Here is a 23,360-nt window from a genome sequence, read left to right on the forward strand (position 1 = left end):
TATTCTCCCACGTTTAACACAGATCTTCTGATCACTTTGCATATTCTGTTCTCTCTGTCAGCAGAACAGAGTGTCACCATATCTGGTTTCATCTCTAACTTTATTTCCTCCCCTGACACTTTAGGCATTGTTAGTTTCAGCCAGATGGACTTCCTACTGAATGTTGCTTTACCTTTTTTGTTCTTTCTAGCTTGAGAGATTTTGCTTACACAAATTTTACCAATCTCTTTAGGTCTATGAAGGATGTTTCTGAATCTTCCAATCAGAGGTAAATTTTTTTACATCTTTGATGGCACAGATATTATGTTATATTATGTTGTTATGTTATATTATATATTATGATATATAATACATATATATATATATACCCCAAGATATACATACATATATAATGACCTTGTCTTATTTTCCATGTTTACCTTGAAATTCCTTGAAGGCACTGTTTGTGACTTATTTATAGTTATGTTATCTAGGGTTACTTAAAAACCAAGCTGAATCCCTTTCTGAACCCATATCACAGTAGGCTGGAGGGGTGATCAGTCTCATTCTTGTTGCTTCCCCTCCCATCACAAGTCCACACTGCTAGTACAGAGACACCTTAATCCAAGCTGGAATGGTCCTTTCATTTTCTGCAGCTGTGCCCCATCTTTACCATATGTGGGGGGTGGGAAACTTAGGCACTGGGGGTTCCTGGGCCTAGGTTTCTTGGTAACTCATACAGACAAACCTCTGAGGCCTTGCCAACTCCCAGGAGTACTCCCCTGAGATGGGCCTGGGTCCTCATTCCTCTTATTTCCGTAGAATACACATTTCTCTGTTCTACCCATTTAGGTTATTTAAAATAAGCTCTTCAGTAAGTTTTTCCAAAAGACAAAAAATGCCATCTTCTTCAAGTGGCTTCTGCTTTCTTAGGAAAATTCTCTGCATCAAGGAGATACTAAGGGTCTGGCTACTTGCTTGGAATGGTTGGGGAAGGGAAAAACATAAAGAAGAAAAAAGTATTAATATTTTAGGGAAGAATCCTTCCACAGACAAAAAGCTGAAAGACTGGCTCTGAGATGTGAACCTTTACACAAATAAAGGACTAATCTGAATCAGGGTTGTAGTCAGCTGTTCAACTGACTTGACGCAGGAGGCCAGTCAACTCTAAACCGTAGGAAATATGAGGAAATAAGGACTGGCAGGTGAGCTGCTGGGGATTTGGTAACTAGCAATAGCTAGAAATGTCAACAAGAAGAGAAGAAGCATCAGGAAGGTTTGGCAAAGAGGGGGTAGGGCATTGGGACTCAGGGTTAGGACACTGGTCTTCAGGAGGATCAATGGGACCCAGGCAGGACCTTAGCTCTAGAGGAATGGGCATCGGGTCAGGCAATCACAACAGGGTGTTCAATAAGGAAAAACACAATGAGGACCAAATCACCAGAAAGGGATTCAAAGGTTAACCATATCCAGAAGCAAGGCTGACTTCATGCTAGGTTGCTGAGTCATTGAACTACTTGATTATGGTTCCAGATTTTGCCCTCTAAAAGGAGGGAGGAAGATTGGTCCTCAAGCTGGGGATGGGGCTAAGTTCCAGCCTGCTGTAGAAATATGAGTTGCCCAAGGGATGGAGAGTGAAGGGATGGGGGAGGAATGGAGAGCGAGTCAGGCAGGCCATTAAACTTGGATTTCGATGCACAGTGTTTGAAAGGACACTGGCATAAAAATTAGTCTTCACACACTTCTCCACACATGGATGCTATCAACGCTTAACTTTAAACATGTTGACCAAAATAAAAATGGCCTGCTTTTAAAAAAATCACGACTTATATTTCCTTCTCAAAAGCTCCATTGCCACAATTCCAAGGTAGAGAATGTCTTATATGTTGAAAAATATAGTGACAATATTGTTCTGATAATGACTGTTAGTGAAGTCTCCAGAATGAATAGAACATTTTCTGGGAGGATTAGAGAGCATGTCATGGATGATTGCCAGTTTGTGAACCATTAGTCAGGAAACACTTGTGTTAAGGTAACTCTAAGACCTTCAGTTGGGCAACAACCATAACTGATGCAGTGAAAGCACTTGAATGTTTTTCAGTGACTTCATAAGCAAATAGATCCAATCTCTTTCCACTTTAATCTGTACCACATTCTACAAAGAAAAAAAGTTTTCTTAAACTGTTAAACACATTCTTCCTCTTGCTTCAAAACTTTAGTAGATCCTTAATATGCTCCACATCAAGTCCAAAGTCTTCCTGTCAAAGATATCCACCACTTGAACTCACTCCACCTATTCATTGTTCTCTCATTGTTCCCAGCCGTAGTCTTCCCTTAATCTGTTCTCTGAATATGTCAGGCTAATCATTCAAATCTGACTTCCACTTCTGGTCATGCTGTTGATGCCACTGGAGCAAACTCCTTCTGTCTTCTTTGGGATATCCAGATCCTGCCACCTTTCCAGATCAAGCTCTTGTTTCACTTCCTCAGAAACCATTTCAAGAAGTTTCTCCCTTCTTTCGACTCTCAGTATTGCAGAAACAAATGGTCATCTACTTACAACAACTCTCCTTTTCTTTTTCTTTTATAGAATCCCAATTTTGTTCTGGGCAGCTCTTTTGAAGCAAGGAGTGATAATATTCTGGCTAGTGAGACAGAAATGAATTTCTAGGAATTGTTTTCCCAATATAGACATGGCATCCCCTTTTCCTCTTGATGCTTCTTTCATTTTTTTCTAGCTTTATTGAGATAAAATGGACATGTAACATTTTGTGAGTAAGGTGTACGTATACATATAAATGATTACCACCATAAGGTTACTTAACATGTCCTTCACCTCACATAGTTACCATGTTTTTTATTTTTGTGGTGAGAACAATTAAGTTCTACCCTCTTAGCAGCTTTCAAGTATACAACATAGTCAACTGTAATCATCATGCTGTACATTAAGTCTCCATAACTGATTCATTTTATAAATAGAAGTTTGTTTCTTTGACTAACATCTCTTTTCCTCAACCCTCCAGCCCCTGGCAACCAGCAATTGACTCTCTGTTTCTATGAGTTTGGCTTTTTTAGATTCCATATATGTGATACTTGTATGTCTTTCTCTGACTTGGTTTACTTAGCATAATGCCCTCAAGTTTCATCTATATTGTTGCAAATGGTAAGATTTCCTTCTTTCTCGTGGCTAAATAATATTCCATTGTTTATATACACCACATTTTCTTTATGCATTCATCTGTTGATGGCCACTTAGGTTGTTTTCATGTCTTGGATATTTTGTAATGCTGCAACGTGTATGGGAGTGCAGTATCTCTTCCAGATAGTGATTTCATTTCCTTCGGTTTATACTTAGAAGTGAGATTGCTGTATCATATGGTAGTTCTATTTTTAATTGCTTGAGGAGCCTTTATACTGTTTTCCATAGTGGCTATACCAATTTACATTTCTATCAATAGTGTACCAGTGTTTCCTTTTCTCCACATCCTTGCCAGCACTCGTTATCTCTTGTCTTTTGATACTAACCATTCTGACATGTGTGAGGTGATATCTCATTGTGGTTTTGATTTGCATTTTCCTGATGATTAGTGATGTTAAGCACCTTTCTATTGCCATCTTTATGTCTTCCTTGGAAAAATGTCTATTCAGGTCCTTTGCACACTTTTTAATCAAATTATTTGGTGTTTTTGCTATTGAGTTGTATAAGTTCTTTCTATATTTTGAATAATAACCCCTTAGCTATATGGTTTTTGATATTTTCTTTCATTCCATAGGGTGCCTTTTCATTTTGTTGATTGTTTTTTTTGCTATGCAGAAACTTTTTAGTTTAGTGTAGTCCCACTTGTTTATTTTTGCTTTTGTTGCTTCTGCTTTTGGTGTCATATCAAACAAATCATTACCAAGATTGATGTCAAGGAGGTTTTCCCTATGTTTTCTTCTAGGAGTTTTATGGTTTCAGTCTTACATTTAGGTCTTTAGTCTATTTTGAGTTAATTTCTGTGAGTGTTATAAGATAGGGGTCCAATTTCATTACTTTGCATGTGAATATCCAGTTTTCCTAGCATCACTTATTGAAGAAACTATTTTTCCCCCATTGAATATTCTTGGCTCCTTTTTCAAATATTAGTTGACTGTATATGAATGGGTTTATTTCTGGGGTCTTCATTCTGTTTCATTGAGCTATGTGTCTGTTTTTATGCCAGGACCATACTGCTTTGGTTACTATAGCTTTATAGTATAGTTTGAAATCAGGAAAGGTAATGCCTGCAGCTTTGTTCTTTTTTCCTCAAGATTGCTTTTGCTATTTAGGGTCTTTTCCACACAAATTTTAAGAAAATGCCATTGGAATTTTGAGAGAGATTGCATTGAATCTATAGATGGATCGGGGTAGCATGGACTTTTTAACAATATTAATGGCTTTTTTGTGCCATAAACACGAAAGAAATCTTTCCATTTATTTGTTTCTTATTCAATTTATTTCATCAGTGTTTTATAGTTTTCAGTATACAGATCTTTCACCTCCTTGCTTAAATTTATTCTTAAGTATTGTATTGTTTTTGATGCTATTATAAATGGAATTTTAAAAAAAATTTCTTTTCAGATAGTTCAATGTCAGTGTATAGAAACCTGCGTGATTTTGGTATGTTGATTTTGTATCCTGCAACTTTACTGAAATTATTTATTAGTTTTAATAGTGTTTTTCAGCTTTATTGAGGTATAATTGACAAATAAAATTATAAGATATTTAAAGTGTACATTGTTGTGATTCAATATATGTATTCATTGTGAAAGGATTCCTCCAATCTAGTTAAACACACAATCGCCTCACATATTTATCTCATTCTTCCTCTTCTCCTTCTTCTTCCTCTCATTCTTCTTTTTTTTTTAACATCTTTATTAGAGTATAATTGCTTTACAATGGTGTGTTAGTTTCTGCTGTATAACAAAGTGAATCAGCTATACATATACATATATCCCCATATCTCCTCCCTCTTGTGTCTCCCTCCGACCCTCCCTATCCCACCCCTCTAGGTGGTCACAAAGCACCGAGCTGATCTCCCTGTGTGATGCAGCTGCTTCCCAATAGCTATCTATTTTACATTTGGTAGTGTATATATGTCCATGCCACTCTCTCACTTCGTCCCAGCTTACCCTTCCCCCTCCCAGTGTCCTCAAGTCCAAGTCCATTCTCTACGTCTGCGTCTTTATTCCTGTCCTGCCCCTAGGTTCTTCAAAACCTTTTTTTTTTTTTTTTTTTTTTTTTTTAGATTCCATATATATGTGTTAGCATACGGTATTTGTTTTTCTCTTTCTGACTTACTTCACTCTGTATGACAGACTCTAGGTCCATCCACCTCACTACAAATAACTCAATTTCATTTCTTTTTATGGCTGAATAATATTCCATTGTATATACGTGCCACATCTTCTTTATCCACTCATCTGTTGATGGGCACTTAGGTTGCTTCCATGTCCTGACTATTGTAAATAGAACTGCAATGAACATTGTGGTACATGATTCTCTCTGAATTATGGTTTTCTCAGGGTGTATGCCCAGTAGTGGGATTGCTGGGTCATATGGTTCTCCATACTGTTTTCCATAGTGGCTGTATCAATTTACATTCCCACCAACAGTGCAAGATGGTTCCCTTTCCTTCACACCCTCTCCAGCATTTTTTTTTTAAAGGTTATATTTATTTATTTATTTATTTATGGCTGTGTTGGATCTTCGTTTCTGTGCGAGGGCTTTCTCTAGTTGCGGGCAAGTGGGGGCCACTCTTCATCGCGGTGCATGGGGCCTCTCACCATCGCGGCCTCTCCTGTTGCGGAGCACAGGCTCCAGACGCGCAGGCTCAGCAATTGTGGCTCACAGGCCCAGTTGCTCCACGCATGTGGGATCTTCCCACACCAGGGCTCGAACCCGTGTTCCCTGCATTGGCAGGCAGATTCTCAACCACTGCACCACCAGGGAAGCCCTCCAGCATTATTGTTTGTAGATTTTTGATGATGGCCATTCTGATCAGTGTGAGGTGGTACCTCATTGTAGTTTTGATTTGCATTTCTCTAATGATTAGTGATGTTGAGCATCCTTTCATGTGCTTGTTGGCAATCTGTATATCCTCTTTGGAGAAATGTCTATTTATGTTTTCTGCCCATTTTTGGATTGGGTTATTTGTTTTTTTGATATTGAGCTACATGAGCTTCTTGTATATTTTGGAGATTAATCCTTTGTCAGTTGCTTCATTTGCAAATATTTTCTCCCATTCTGAGGGTTGTCTTTTTGTCTTGTTTATGTTTTCCTTTGCTGTGCAAAAGCTTTTAAGTTTCATTAGGTCCCATATGTTTATTTTTGTTCTTATTTCCATTTCTCTAGGATGTGGGTCAAAAAGGATCTTGCTGTGATTTATTTCATAGAGTGTTCTGCCTATGTTTTCCTCTAAGAGTTGAATAGTGTCTGGCTTTACATTTAGGTCTTTAATCCATTTTGAGTTTATTTTTGTGTATGTTGTTAGGGAGTGTTCTAATTTCATTCTTTTACACGTAGCTGTCCAGTTTTCCCAGCACCACTTATTGAAAAGTCTGTCTTTTCTCCATTGTATATTCTTGCCTCCTCTATCAAAAATAAGGTGACCATATGTGCGTGGGTTTATATCTGGGCTTTCTATCCTGTTCCATTGATCTATATTTCTGTTTTTGTGCCAGTACCATATTGCCTTGATTACTGTAGCTTTGTAGTATAGTCTGAAGTCCAGGAGCCTGATTTCTCCAGCTCCATTTTTCGTTCTCAAGATTGCTTTGGCTATGCGGGGTCTTTGTGTGTTCCACACAAATTGTGAAATTTTTTGTTCTAGTTCTGTGAAAAATGCCAGTGGTAGTTTCATAGGGATTGCATTGAATCTGTACATTGCTTTTGTAGTATAGTCATTTTCACAATGTTGATTCTTCCAATCCAAGAACATGGTATATCTCTCCATCTGTTGGTATCATCTTTAATTTCTTTCATCAGTGTCTTATGGTTTTCTGCATACAGGTCTTTTTTCTTCTTAGGTAGGTTTATTCCTAGGTATTTCATTCTTTTTGTTGCAGTGGTAAATGGGAGTGTTTCCTTAATTTCTCTTTCAGAGTTTTCATCTTTAGTGTATAGGAATGCAAGAGATTTCTGTGCATTAATTTTGTATCCTTCTACTCTTCCAAATTCATTGATTAGCTCTAGTAGTTTTCTGGTAGCATCTTTAGGATTCTCTATGTATAGTATCATGTCATCTGCAAACAGTGACAGTTTTACTTCTTCTTTTCCAATTTGGATTCCTTTTATTTCTTTTTCTTCTCTGATTGCTGTGGCTAAAACTGCCAAAACTGTGTTGAATAATAGTGGTGAGAGTGGACAACCTTGTCTTGTTACAGATCTTAGAGGAAATGGTTTCAGTTTTTCACCATTGAGAACGATGTTGGCTGTGGGTATGTCATTTATGGCCTTTAGTATGTGGAGGTAACTTCCCTCTATACCTACTTTCTGGAGGGTTTTTATCATAAATGGGGTGTGAATTTGTCGAAAGTTTTTTCTGCATCTATTGAGGTGATCATATGGTTTTTCTCCTTCAATTGTTAATATGGTTATCAGATTGACTGATTTGTGTACATTGAAGAATCCTTGCATTCTGGGATAAACCCCACTTGATCATGGTGTATGATCCTTTTAATGTGCTGTTGGATTCGTTTGCTAGTATTTTGTTGAGGATTTTTGCATCTATGTTCATCAGATATTGGCCTGTAATTTTCTTTCTCTGTGACATCTTTGTCTGGTTTTGGTATCAGGGTGATGTTGGCCTCGTAGAATGAGTTTGGGAGTGCTCCTCCCTCTGCTATATTTTTGAAGAGTTTGAGAAGGATAGGTGTTAGCTCTTCTCTAAATGTTTGGTAGAATTTGCCTGTGAAGCTATCTGGTCCTGAGCTTTCGTTTGTTGGAAGAATTTTAATCAGTCTCAATTTCAGTGCTTGTGATTGGTCTGTTTATATTTTCTATTTCTTCCTTGTTCAGTCTTGGAAGGTTGTGCTTTTCTAAGAATTTGTCCATTTCTTCCAGGCTGTCCTTTTTTTTTTTTTTTCAATCTGACAGACAGACCTGCCTTGTTATATAGTCAAGCTTTCTCTTTTCCCCTTATTTTTTTTACAAAGACTGTCAATGTAGACTAGATTTTCTGAATTCTTTAACATTTTTTTTTTTTAAGCATTAATTTTTTTTTTTTAAATTAATTTATTTTTATTTTTGGCTGTGTTCGGTCTTCGTCTCTGTGCGAGGGCGTTCTCTAGTTGTGGCAAGCAGGGGCCACTCTTCATCGCAGTGCGCGGGCCTCTCACTATTGCGCCTCTCTTGTTGTGGAGCACAGGCTCCAGACGCGCAGGCTCAGTAGTTGTGGCTCACAGGCCCAGTTGCTCCACGGCATGTGGGATCTTCCCAGACCAGGGCTCAAACCCGTGTCCCCTGCATTGGCAGGCAGATTCTCAACCACTGCGCCACCAGGGAAGCCCCATTTTTTTTTTTTTAATAGCTACTTTATTTATTTTTTTTAGCTGTATTGGGTCTTTGTTTCGTGCGAGGGCTTTCTCTAGTTGTGGCAAGCAGGGGCCACTCTTCATCATGGTGCGCGGGCCTCTCACTATCGTGGCCCCTCCTGTTGTGGGGCACAGGCTCCAGACGCGCAGGCTCAGCAGTTGTGGCTCACGGCCCAGTTGCTCCGTGGCATGTGGGATCTTCCCAGTCCAGGGCTCGAACCCGTGTCCCCTGCATTAGCAGGCAGATTCTCAACCACTGCGCCACCAGGGAAGCCCCAGGCTGTCCATTTTATTGACATATAGTTGCTTGTAGTAATCTCTCATGATCCTTTGTATTTCTGCAGTGTCAGTTGATACTTCTCCTTTTCATTTCTAATTCTATTGATTTGAGTCTTCTCCCTTTTTTTCTTGAAGAGTCTGGCTAATGGTTTATCAATTTTGTTTATCTTCTCAAAGAACCAGCTTTTAGTTTTATTGATCTTTGCTATTGTTTCCTTCATTTCTTTTTCATTTATTTCTGATCTGATCTTTATGATTTCTTTGCTTCTGCTAATTTTGGGTTTTTTTGCTTTCTTTCTCTAATTGTTTTTGGTGTAAGGTTAGGTTGTTTATTTGAGTTGTTTCTTGTTTCTTGAGGTAGGATGGTATTGCTATAAACTTCCCGCTTAAACCTGCTTTTGCTGCATCCCATAGGTTTTGGGTCATCGTGTTTTCATTGTCATTTGTTTCTAGGTATTTTTTGATTTCCTCTTTGATTTCTTCAGTGATCTCTTGGTTATTTAGTAACGTATTGTTTAGCCTCTATGTGTTCGTGTTTTTAACGTTTTTTTCCCTGCAATTCATTTCTAATCTCATAGCGTTCTGGTCAGAAAAGATGCTGGATATGATTTCAATTTTCTTAAATTTACCAAGGCTTGATTTGTGACCCAAGATATGATCTATCCTGGAGAATGTTCCATGAGCACTTGAGAAGAAGGTGTATTCTGTTGTTTTTTGATGAAATGTCCTATAAATATCAATTAAGGCAATCTGGTCTACTGTGTCATTTAAAGCTTGTGTTTCCTTATTTATTTTCTGTTTGGATGAGCTGTCCATTGGTGAAAGTGGGGTGTTAAAGTCCCCTACTATTATTGTGTTACTGTCAATTTCCCCTTTTATGGCTGTTAACATTTGCCTTATGTGTTGAGGTGCTCCTCTGTTGGGTGCATAAATATTTATAATTGTTATATCTTCTTCTTGGATTGATCTCTTCATCATTATGTAGTCTCCTTCTTTGTCTCTTGTAATAGTCTTTATTTTAAAATCTATTTTGTCTGATATGAGAATTGCTACTACAGCTTTCTTTTGATTTCCATTTTCATGAAATATCTTTTTCCATCCCCTCACTTTCAGTCTGTATGTGTCCCTAAGTCTGAAGTTGGTCTCTTGTAGACAGCATATATACGGGTGTTGTTTTTTTATCCATTCAGCCAGTCTATATCTTTTGGTTGGAGCATTTAATCCAATTACACTAAGGTAGTTATTGCTATGTATGTTCCTATTCCCATTTTCTTAAATGTTTTGGGTTTGTTATTGTAGGTCTTTTCCTTCTCTTTTGTTTCCTGCCTAGAGAAGTTCCTTTAGCATTTGTTGTAAAGCTTGGTGGTGCTGAATTCTCTTAGCTTTTGCTTATCTGTAAAGGTTTTAATTTCTCTGTCAAATCTGAATGAGAAGCTTGCTGGGTAGAGTAATCTTGGTTGTAGGTTTTTCCCTTTCATCACTTTAAATATGTCCTGCCACTCCCTTCTGGCTTGCAGAGTTTCTGCTGAAAGATCAGCTGTTAACCTTATGGGGATTCACTTGTATGTTTTTTGTTGAATTTCCCTTGCTGCTTTTAATATTTTTTCTTTGTATTTAATTTTTGATTGTTTGATTAATATGTGTCTGGGCATGTTTTTCCTTGGATTTATCCTGTATGGGACTCTCTGCACTTCCTGGACTTGATTGACTATTTCCTTTCCCATGTTAGGGAAGTTTTCAACTATAATCTCTTCAAATATTTTCTCAATCCCTTTCTATTTCTCTTCTTCTTTTGGGACCCCTATAATTCAAATGTTGGTGTATTTCATGTTGTCCCAGAGGTCTCTGAGACTGTCCTCAATTCTTTTCATTCTTTTATCTTTGTTCTGCTCTATAGTAGTTATTTCCACTATTTTATCTTCCAGGTCACTTACCCTTTTTTCTGCCTCAGTTATTCTGCTATTGATTCCTTCTAGGGAATTTTAAAATTCATTTGTTGTGTTGTTCATCATTGTTTGTTTGCTCTTTAGTTCTTCTAGGTCCTTGTTAAACGTTTCTGGTATTTTCTCTGTTTTATTTCCAAAATTTTCGATCATCTTTAGTATCATTACTCTGAATTCTTTTTCAGGTAGACTGCTTATTTCCTCTTCATTTGTTTGGTCTGGTGGGTTTTTACCTTGCTCCTTCATCTGCTGTGTGTTTCTCTGTCCTCTCATTTTGCTTAACTTACTTTGTTTGGGGTCTCCTTTTCACAGGCTGCATGTCCGTTTTTCCTGTTGTTTTTGGAGTCTGCCCCCAGTGGCTAAGGTTGGTTTAGTGGGTTGTGTAGGCTTCCTGGTGGAGGGGACTGGTGCCTTTGTTCTGGTGGATGAGGCTGGATCTTGTCTTGTTGGTATGTAGCACCACATCCGGTGGTGTGTTTTGGGGTGTCTGTGACCTTATTCTGATTTTAGGCAGCCTCTCTGCTAATAGGTGGGGTTGTGTTCCTGCCTTGCTAGTTGTTTGGCATAGGGTGTCCAGCACTGTAGCGTGCTCATCATTGAGTGGAGCTGGGTGTTAGCCTTGAGATGGAGATCTCTGGGGGAACTTTCGCCGTTTTATATTACATGGAGCCAGGAGGTTTCTGGTGGACCAATGTCCTGAACTGGACTCTCCCACCTCAGAGACACAGGCCTGATACCCGGCTGGAGCACAAAGACCCTGTCAGCCACACACCATGTGTTCTTTTAAGAGCACTCTTAAGTAACATCCTGATTGTGTGCAGTACAACTTTACTTTTGAATTGAGAGTTGTGGTGGATGTGATTTTTGCCTTCCCCACATGGTTGAAGGTTACAATTTTTGTTTTTGGAAACCCCACCACCTCCTTATTTCTATTACTATTTTTGCAAGAAAAGTGTAAAGAGAGTTGGAGTGGAGGTGAGATTTGTGATCCGGAAAGCCCTGGACACACCCCTTCTCCATCTTCCGCCTCTCTCTCTCTGATTAGTTCCTATCCAGCAGCAGATTGAAGCAGGAGATGGTCCTTCTCAATGTTTGTTCAGCAGCTTCACTTCTAGGTAAAGGCTTCATGAACCAAGTCCCTTCTTCTTCTTCTCCTTCTCCTTCTCCTTCTTCTCTTCTCCTTCTCCTTCTCCTTCTTCTCTTCTTCTTCTTCTTCTTCTTCTCCTTCTCCTTCTTCTTCTTATCATTATTGGTGTGAACATTTAAGTTCTACTCTTTTAGCAAATTTCAGTTATACAATAGTGTTATCAACCTTAGTCATCATGTTATACATTAGATCCTCAGACCTTATTCCTCTTATAGCTGAAAGTTAGTAGTCTTTTGCCAACCCTTCCCTATTTTCTTTATGTCCCAGCCCCTGGCTACCACTTTTCTACTCTCTCTAATAACTTTTTTGTGTGGGGAAGGTAAAGTCTTTAGGATTTTCTGCATATAGGATCATGTCATATGCAAACAGGGAAATTTTTACCTCTTTCTCTCTGATTTGGATGCCACTTTGTTTTTCTTGCCTACTTGCTCTGTCTGAGACTTCCAGTACCATGTTGAATAGCAGCAATGAGAGGTGGTACCCTGGTGTTGTTTCTGATCTTAGAGAAAAAGCTTTCAGCCTTTCACTGTTGAGTATGATGTTAGCTGTGCTTGTTACAGATGGCCTTTGTTACATTATTTTTATACCCAGGTATTGAGAATTCTTATCATGAAAGAATGTTGAATTTTGTCAAGTGCTTTTTCTGTGTCTACTGATAAAATTGTATGATTTTTATCTCTTCCATCTTCTTCCTAGAACCTGGACTATAAGTTGCAGGTGGAGCAGTCATCTTGTGTTTATAAAATGACCAAAGGAATAAAAAAGAAATGCTAAAGATGGCAGAACATAAAGAGAGTAGACTGGGATTTTAGTAATATCATGGGTTTACTGCACCAGCCCTGCACTGCCTATCTATAGCCATATATATATATTTTTTGTATGACAAAATAATCCCCCTTTTGGTTAATTCACAATAGGTTAGCGGGTGAAATGTACAGCTATTGGAACACCTATATAGTACCCCCATGTACTTAGAGTCAATGTCATACCATAAATCAGTTATTTATTTTCTTACCTCTTTATCTTTGCTAATTTTTTCTCTCCAATTAGATAATTATCTCCTTGTGGGTCGGTATGATCTTATATGTCTTTATCAATATTTTATCATTATTCTTAGACACTGTTAGAGGCATCTAAGTAATTGAGTGCAACTAACATGCAATTACATCAATCAGCCAGTAACTATGTAATAATATAAACTATGCATCCAGAATAATAGATATCATGCAAGCTGGGGGAGTTTGCATTTTGGAGTAGTTTTATTGTGATACTAGAAATCAGATCGTTGCATATGGGTTTTTAATGTACTTGTTTAAAAATGGTCATTAAGAGTCTTTTCATACATTAGATTGTTATATTTCAGTATTTAATTTCATTATATTTCACATTAAAGGAGTGCTTGTAATTTCAGCAGCCAGTGTTAAAAACAGAATAATTAGATGATAGAGTCAGGCAACCTTATAAAACCTATTTAAACTATATCTTAATGTAGTACTTATTTTGGGATAAATGATATAATACTATGAAGATATTCTTGCATTTCCAATGCAAATTTGAAAGAAATATTCTTCATTAGCTGTGTAAGAAGCCATTCCTGCAATTCAGGAAGTCAAGAAACTGAAAGGCCTGGGCGTTGGATGAATTATCTATATAGAGTTAGGTTTACCAAGATGATAAGAGTAAATGATGGAGAGGGAAAGAGTGAGCCAGGTACTAAAGTGACTGATGAATGAAGAAGATTGATCAAGAGGTAAAAAACAGCAAAATGAAAGTCAGCAAGGGATATTGTCAAATGATTATGTATTGGTATCAAGTGTTATTATTAAAAGCATTATTTTATTAAAGTTTTGATTTTTCTCTCCCAATAATTATTTATGAAAGTAATTTTGTTTCTAAATTAATGGTTTTCTTTTATTTGTTCTTTATTTTTTATTTTGAATTTTATTATATTTTAACTATATAACATGGCCTGTTTAATTCCATTTAGTAGAACTTATTGAGGATTTCTTTGTGGCTTAATACATGGTCAATTTTTATCAGTGTTTCACTGCTGTTTTAAAAGAATATCATTCTCATTTTGAGGGGTCTGGAGTTTGATATATAGCTCTTGAGTTCATCTTACTAATTATATTGTTCAGAGAGTGAGGAAATCAAACCCACAGTTTAACTCATTTTGTATTAAACTCAGAATAATATGTGTATGCTATTATATAGTTTGTTGTGTGGAAGAAAACTTGAAATTTTAAAGAATTTGAAAGATTAACCCTGTGATTCTGACTTTAAAATATTAATTGATGCTAGGTTTGTTATTTTAAGCTGAAAGTTGTTAAGAGAATTTGCTTACATTTTAAAAGACTATTGAAATATTTTAAAATAATTTGTAATTAACTCTAAATAGTTGTGTAAAAGCTAAGGAGGATTTGCCTAGTAGTGTTGTGTATCCGCCCAATCAAGCACTTGAAGTTCTTCAAAAGAAAATAAAATATACTAATCTAAATGCAGTTCAAAATGCTTAAGGAAATCAATTAAGTCCATGAATTAAATGGCTTAAGTGGAAATTAGTCCATTCTACATTAGTTGGCCATACATTAATTAAAGATTTTCCTGAAAATTATTGTTCTTGTTTTACATAAAATTTACTAGATTTATAGATAACATGAAAGAATCTTTAAGTGAATTTGAATTTAAAAGCTTAAGGGAAATTTCAGCACTTTTTTTGTGTATGTCCTATTTTTTTTTCTTTTTTTTAAATTCAAGCATAGTTGATTTACAATATTACGTTAGTTTCAGGTGTACGATGTTTTTCTAGATTAAACTACATTTAAAGTTATTATAAAATAATAGATATATTTCCCTGTGCTGTACAATATGTCCTTGATGCTTATTTATTTTATACATAGTAGTTTATGTCTCTTAATCCCCTGCTCCTGTCTCATTCCTCCCCCCTTCCTTCTCCCCACTGGTAACAACTAGTTTGTTTTCTATATCTGTGACTCTGTTCCTGTTTTGTTATACACACTCGTTTGTTTTATTTTTTAGATTCCACATATAAGTGATAACACAGAGTATTCGTCTTTCTCTGACTTATTTCACTAAACATAATGTTCTCTAGGTCCATCCACGTTGTTGCAAATGGCAGAATTTCATTCTTTTTTATGGCTGAGAAATATTCCATTGTATAGACATATACCCCATCTTCTTTATCCATTCATCTTTTGATGGGCACAGGTTGCTTCTATCTTGGCTACTGTAGATAATGCTGCTATGAACGTTGGGGTGCATGTATCTTTTCAAATTAGAGTTTTCATTTTCTTTAGATGTATATACCAAGCAGTGAAATTGCTGGATCAGTTCTATTTTTAGTTTTCTGAAGAGCCTCCAAACTGTTTTCCACAGTGGCTGCACCAATTTACAGTCCCACCAAGACTGTACTAGGGTTCCCTATTCTCCATATCATTGCCAACATTTGTTATTTGTAGACTTTTTGATGATAGCCATTTTGACTGGTGTGAGGTGATATCCCTTTCTGGTTTCAATTTGCAGCAGATTTCAGTTTTTTTTTTGTGTGTGTGTGTGTCTTGATTTCAAACTTTATTACAAAGCTACAGTAATCAAAACAGTATGGTATTGGCATAAAAACAGACACATAGATCAATGGAATAGAACAGAAAGCCCAGAAATATATCCATACATATACAGTCAATTAATTTGTGACAAAAGAGCCAAGAATATGCAATGGGAAAATAAAATTTCAGTTTTAAATTGGGAAATTTATTATACTGAATACTTAAATTCCATGTAATTTTAAATAGTCTTTTCTGGGCACAAAATCCCTCCTTGAGCATCAGAAAACTCCCATTAATGAAAGCTAATGTTTTTAATAAGAAGTCCAGAAATGGGGGTGGGTGGATATGGCTTTATAAACAAGGAACCATAGAAGAAATCTCAGTGAAAGACTTCAGGGAAAATGATAGCATGAACACAGGTGTCACAGAATCCTCCCATCCTCAACTGAATTGAACAAAGGAATGCAAACATAGAGAAGTTGTACACAACACCTGAAAGAAGACTATCTGTATCTTACAAAATTTCATGAAATTTTACTAGATCCATTGCAAATGGGACCAAAATTAAAGGAAGCTATCAAGGGGTCAACAACACTTCCATTTAAGGAAGTAGAATGGTTTCACAAAGCAAATGGACAGATATCCTGGAAAAATACCATCCTCTAATTTTGAGGGGCCAGGGCTGGAAGCAAAGGGCAGGGGCCCCTGGAATGGGTCAGGGGAATCTTTCATTTAAAGTTTCTTTTACCACCACAGATCAACAGAGTTTGGAAGCAGAATGGGCACCCTTGGCAGGAAGCTGATTCTCCCATCCCTGTGGGCTCCTTCAGGAAGGAGACCAGACAAGGGCTCATCATGTGGCTGAACTTGTTCCAAATAATGCAAATCATTGGGCAAATATTAGAGGGGAGGAGTGATGTAAAATGTTGAATGGAAGCATTTTTGGATCTGGAAAAAAATGCTTGAGTTGGGGATTGGCTCAGAATCATAGGGAAAGGGCGAAGCTCTGCTCTTGCCCTGATTTTTTTTTCATGTTGATCCTAACTATCCGCACTAAAAATTAAGGCCTAAAATTTACTATCCTACTTCCTCCTGTGCTTGCATTATGGATGTCCAGGTCCTACCTAGTTAGAGTTCTAGAGTATGGAATTATGGAATTGGGAAGTGAGTGGGAGGGAACTTGGTCCACACCAGACCCTCTTCAATCTTCTGTTGACTGTAGAATCTCTGCTTTTTAATGTAGACCCGAGAACCTGAGAAGGTGGTGTGTGATTGGCTTCTTTGTGTGCACAATAGAGTAATGAAGCTTACTGGGTGTAAAGCACACAGCAGACACATAAATACTTCAGTATATGCACTAATTAATGCATGTGAATCTGTGGTGGGTGGGAGTAGGTAGGCAGCCGGGCCAAGGGAGATTGTGGAGAGGCCAAACAGCACTATCACATTGATGGTTGATGTTAATAAAAACCAATGACAATTTGTCTCTTTGTACTATAAAATAGATATATGTCAATTCATCCATCCTCAGTCTTACTGATGCCAGTTTACTCCTGCAGTAAATTACAAGAGAATAACCAATATTATCTTATGAATGTAATTATTACCAAATCCTACTTATTACCAGGGAAAGCAATTCATAGGCTTTTTACCCCGTGTCTTTGCCACGACCATGGCTGAAATCAGAGTGTAGTCTTATTATGAAGAATTGGTCATATACAACTGTGTTTGACATTTTTTATTGTTTTCTGGTTCTTTACTTCTTTGGCTTAAAGATCAAGTGGCAGCTAAGTGATTTATACGATGCGTAAAATCGTGAATGAGAAAAGATCTACTCAGTGTCTGCTTTAAAGTAACAGTGTGGGTTAGTGGGAGGAGCAAAGGCCCAGGGGCAGAAGGACCTGCATTTACACTCTGGCTTTACCACTAACTAGTGTGTGATTTTACATAGGTTGTTCGATTTTCCCAAGTCTGCTTCCTCACCTGGAAATGTGGTAACTCTAACAAGTAATTGCAAGAATTAAATTTTTAAATTAGACAGCAAAAATCCTCTAACATAGTACCCGAAACATAAAAAATGTTCAATAAACACCAACTATCCCTTAAAATAGCTTATAATTTATTCCAGAGGATGTCAATAGCTTCTGTCTCTACTTGTTGATTTTCAGCTGTGTAGAGACCCCAAAACCCAGCTGTAAATCATGCAGAGAAAGAATAATTCCAAAACATCTGAAAACCCTTCTATTCTAATGCCATTCCTCAGTCCTGGGTATTTGGGTATCTATTTACTTTTTAGGGTTTAAGGTGGGATGTCTCGAAGGGTAAATGATGCACTTTTTAAAGAGCGAGATTAAGTTTTATTGCATTATTTTCTAGTGGCTAAAACTCTTGCCAGGCATTTTGCTATATTCTGTCTTTATATGAGAAATGAATATTAAAGTAAGGGGATTGGGGGCATAGAGAATAACAGAGAAATCAGGAGGAGAAAAGTGAGAGCAACAAGAAACACTCTTTCTGTCTTAAGTTATTTTTGCCCATTCACATAGGCAGAGTGTCTAAGAGCGTGGCCTGTATAACTGGCTTCTTGATATGCACAGTTTAGTAGAGTTATGGAGTTTAATGAGTGTGAAGCAGCCAGCAAACACACCCAGCTCCTTCAGCATATGCACTAATTAGCATATGTGAGAGAAGGGTGGATGGGGTGGAAAGAGCTCTCCAAGGGAGATTGGGGGAAGACAGAGCAGCACTGTGATTTTGAGAGCTGATTTTTTTTTAAAAACAGTGATAGTTTGTCTCTTTGCATTCAACAAATTCCTATAAAAGGCTGGTAATACCCATAATAATTTAGTTTATATGTCAGCCTCCGTAGGTAGCTTGTAAGCTCCTTTAAGGCAGGTTCTATGTCTTATTTCTCTCTGTACAACCATCCCCTAGTGTAGGCACTCCATAAATGTTTGATGGATAAATGAATAAATAAATGAATGAACACGAAGTTAAATAGACTGAAGTTATTGAGCTGAATGTGTTCTGCAATCCTGAAAAGCTGAGACTGTAACTTCAGTAAAATATTTTAAGAGGCTACCTCTGTCCATTTACTTGTCTAGAGAAATATTGTCCCTCACTATCACAAATTGGAGAACCACAGACTTAATTTGGTAAATAATGCATGTATGCCTGTATGTGTTTTAAAAATTTAAGTTTGTTAACTACAGGTGGAAGTTGGGATATAATATATCATAAAAATTTGGATTTGTGTGGTTTCCTTGATTGGCTCTTGACTGATGCACCATTTCTCTTGAAAAAAGAAAGACTTGGCTTTGGTAGGTCAAATGCTTATGTGAAAAAATTTGGCCAGACCTAAGTTGTGACTACCCTCTCTGGATGGGACATGTAATTTGTAACTCACCATCATCCCTATCTACTCACTTTACTCATTTACGTTCCCTACTTGATCCAGAATAGCTGGTTGAGTTTGTGATCTCTGCACCAGAGGATGGCCTGGTTAAAAAAGGGGCATCCAAGGAAGAAGGGGATACCTCACTCTCTTCCAAAAATACTGTGAGAAGTTTGATTGGACCTGATGAGGAGCTGTCTGGTTGGGGTTATAGGGAACGAACACCTGCAGAGCAGCTGCATTTGGGGACAAAGCTGATACAACTGTTTTTGCACTGAGAAATGGAGGGAAAAGAAATGAAAGGTTCCAAATTCCATTTCATTAGGCTGCATAATGGTCCTTTGTGGTCAAGAAGACCAGTCTTTCAGCAGACAGGGGGTTGCAATGAAAGAACTTGGTTTCTGAAGGGGGAAGAGCAGAATGGAGTTGGGCTGAGATTGTGCTCAGTCTAAACTATTGCATACAACCCTCTGGTTCTTAGAAGTCAGCCAATTCAATTTACTTACATTTGGCTTCCACTTTCAAAAACGCATACATTGGATGACACAATCGTGTTATATCAGATTTATTAATATTTTACAGTGATGCAGCAAAGAGCAGGCCAAGTACCTTAGACACATGAGATTTATGACCAGTGATTAATCTTGTAAAAATAATGAATTGCCACCGAAAAGGGGGAAAGAACAGATTCTTTCCCAAAGAATCTAACCCTCTCATTTGATGGATGGGTATTTCTTTTGAGAAAAACAAATAGAAAACATTTGGAATCTAAAATATCTCTTTCCGAACACCAACAGTTAACATCTTCCAAAACCCACTTGGTGGGTACAGTTGGCAAAACTGAATTTGCCCTCTCACCTTAAGAATATTAGCAAATTGCAATGGGTTCCCTCCAGAAGAAATGTAATATTCTCGTGCTAGGACTTTCCAGCAGGAATACAGCTTCTACAGTTGGCAGGCTCTAACTGACACTCACAAATAGGTCCAGTTTGAAAGATGAGGATTCAGGATGCAGTGAACAGCATATTTTTCTTATTATTTTTTATGTGTATCTAGCTTTTTGGAAAAAAATTTTAAAATGTCCCTGAAACTGAAACTCAAATGGCTTATAAAAACCATTCCTTTATTTTTTCTCTAATGTTACTTCTTTCCCCTGTGACTTGAAAAGCAAGGGGAAAATGAAATTAATTATGTTTTAGATTAAAAGGAAAAGTCATTTTGATTTTTTGAGGAGGAGAGCTGTGTAGCAGGTTGGCTAAATCTATACATACTCACATACATGCTGTATTCCTGGTAGTACTCTTGCTCATTATTATCACATTTTTAAATGAAAAACTCACCTTTTATGAAGTGGTATTACCTATGATTCATTGCCTTTTTTTTGAGCTTTATATAAAAATTCAGGGGAGTCTTGCTTCACTGGTTTTTCATGAAAGAAAACATTTCCTTTGCAGCTTGGAATTAAAAAATGCAACTATTGGAGTTGTTTTCCTTTTCCTTCCTCTAAAACCAAGAAACATATTTTTCTTTCTGCACTGAGACTATTACTGAACTATCAGATGACCAGTGAGTCCTGAAACCAAGATATTTATAGTCTGTAAATATTTTTATGGTGGTAGTGGTGAAGAAAGGGGTGGTCTTCACTATACACACAGACTGCCTTATAATTTTTTTTTTTTTCTAACATTTAAAAGTAACCTATTTTTCCTGCAATGAGAGCAAAGCAATCTAAGTTTCTGCTGGGATAATATGTGGTTATTTTCTTTTGTTGCAATCTCAGACATTGTGGATCTGTGAATTTTACAGATTATGGATTGATCTTTATGGTTCTTTTTCATAGGTACAACATAGGTATTGAGAAATAAAAAAGGTTTATAAACATAGACAAATTTATATTTCAAACATTAGATTTTTTTCTGCATCAGTTTTACCTCAGAGCATGTAGTACTGGAAACAAAGTAACTCAGGAGTTTACTTTAAAAAGATTTGGTTTGCACATCAAAGACAATTTAATGATGTATAAGTCAGCTCTGCTTTGGTAACAAATAATCCCTCAATCTCAGTAACGTAGAACAGCAAAGGTGTCTGAGAATCAGCTGTGGCTCTGCTGCCAGTGTCATCTTATTCTAGGGTTCAGGATAAAGCAGCAGCTCTTATTTGAAACATGTCATTTTCATATCTAAAGAAAAAGGGCAAGCATCGTGGCTGTTAAGGCTTCTGCTTTGGTGTGATAATGGGTCACACATGCTGTTGACCAAAGCAAATTGCACGGCCAAGATGGATATCAGTGGGGGCAAGGAGGTGTGTTTCTCCCACAAGAAGTCACTTCATACCCCATGGCAATGGGTAAGATAATTACACTAAAGGAAAGGGGAAGCAAATCATTGAAAACCACAGTACAATCTAACAGGATAAGCAAGAGGAACTTCCATAAACCCATCATCAGTCAGTCCAGGGTGCTTCCAGTTTCCACCCTACTTCCATGATTTAAATTAGGATTCCCCCTGCCGTGAAGAATACATCCAGAGTTCCTTCCTCCTGTCGTTTACTGTGCACTCAGGATATTAAGAAATAAATTTTATTATTTGCATAAGCAGAGAAGACTCAGAAGGGTCAAAATTCTAAAAGAAAGCGTTATAATGTAGCTCATAACTGGAGATGACCAAAAGTATTGCTTAATGTTTCTAATTTCTTCTATCTTCTCTTATTCTTTTTCTCTTTCCTTCTGTCTTCCAATCTCTCTTCTTCTCCCTTTCCCAAAGTGTATAAATTTTACTTATTATGTCTCTCCCGTTTTCTTAATTTCTCTTCTTTCTTATTTCCTTTTCTCTTTTCATTTTATCAACTCATTCCTTCAATTAATTAATATTACCTCCTAAACACATCTAGGATACCAAGATAAAACATAGTCCTTACCTCAATATGAAATAAGAAAGTCCTTCTAAGTCTGTCCAAGGTATTTTTTTTTAATATAAATTTATTTATTTATTTATTTATTTTTGGCTGCATTGAGTCTTCATTGCTGTGCACGGGCCTTCTCTAGCTGCAGCGAGTGGAGGCTACTCTTCCTTGAGGTGCGCGGGCTTCTCATTGCAGTGGCTTCTCTTGTTGTGGAGCACGGGCTCTAGGTGTGCGGGCTTCAGTAGTTGTGGCACATGGGCTCAGTAGTTGTGGTTTGTGGACTCTAGAGCACAGGCTCAGTAGCTGTGGCTCACGGGCTTAGTTGCTCCGTGGCATGTGAGATCTTCCCAGACCAGGGATCGAACCCATGTCCCCTGCATTGGCAGGTGGATTCTTAACTACTGTGCCACCAGGGAAGTCCCTCCAAGGTACATTCTGACTCTGAAATTCTATGATTATTTCCTCCCCAGGGTATGCAGATTTGTAGGAGAGATATATAAAGCTTGCTATAATACAAAGTAAAATGTTTTAAGTGCTGAGATAAGGTAATTGATAAAGTGCTATGAAAATCAGTAGAAGGAGATTATTTTTAGGATGGGTTGGCAATAGATAAGTCTCATTACCTAAATTTTCTAATCATTTCCTCTTTTAAAATTTTCATTCCAAGACTGACTTTCCCTCTTTCAGATATTTTATCCTTGGTGACCAGCCCAGGGCTCTGAATAATGTTCTTATATACCAGGAGTTTTGTTTGCGAGTTACAGAAACACAACTCAAACCGACTTAAGCAGAAAAATGGAATGTACTATCCTGTAAAATGGAGATGTGTCTGGCCTATAGGCATAGAATCTAGACGTTTAAAGGATGTCATTAAGAATCTATTCCTCTACCTTGGGTTTTCTTTTCTTGGTGTTGGCTCTATTTATAAGCAGACTCTCTTCTCATGGTTCCAAAACAGCCAGCAGACTTCCAGCCTCCCAGGTTAGCTGCCTCAGCAGTTCCAGCTCCTTCAGGAGTTCCAGCAAAAGTTTTACTTTCATTGGTCTGTCTTGGAAAACAGTGCCACTCCTGAATCAATTACAGTAACCAGGTGAATGGAATTGTTCAGTTGGTCAGTCTGGGGTCTCCTTACCACTCTTGGAGCTTGGAGGAAGGTGAGGCTTCTTTATAGTGTGTGTTTCCTTATTAAGGAAAATAAGATTGCTACTTGAGAGGAAGGGAGTGAAAAATAGACATGCAAAAACAACAGATATCTGTTACATAGTAGGGGCTTAATAAAGCATTTTGATGAAAATGATGGTATTGTTATTGATTTTATTCATTATATAGGCATGTATGTATGCAAACAGAATCCTCCAAGTTTTCTCCCCTAACTTTATTGTCCTTAGCCTTGTCTTCCTACCTCATTCACGGTCAATCCTATACCCTGCAGATATCGTCAAGCTTGTTTTTCAGCATTTCTTTAAACACATTAAAGCATAGTTGTTTTATAGTTTGCTTGATTATACCAATATTTGTAGTCTTTGTGGGTCTGTTGTCTGTTGTTTCTCATCCACAGTGATTTTTGTGTGTGTATGCATCTGGTTCTCTTGTATTTT

Source organism: Balaenoptera musculus, chromosome 17, assembly GCF_009873245.2.
Source record: "Balaenoptera musculus isolate JJ_BM4_2016_0621 chromosome 17, mBalMus1.pri.v3, whole genome shotgun sequence".
NCBI classification, from domain to species: Eukaryota; Metazoa; Chordata; class Mammalia; order Artiodactyla; family Balaenopteridae; genus Balaenoptera; species Balaenoptera musculus.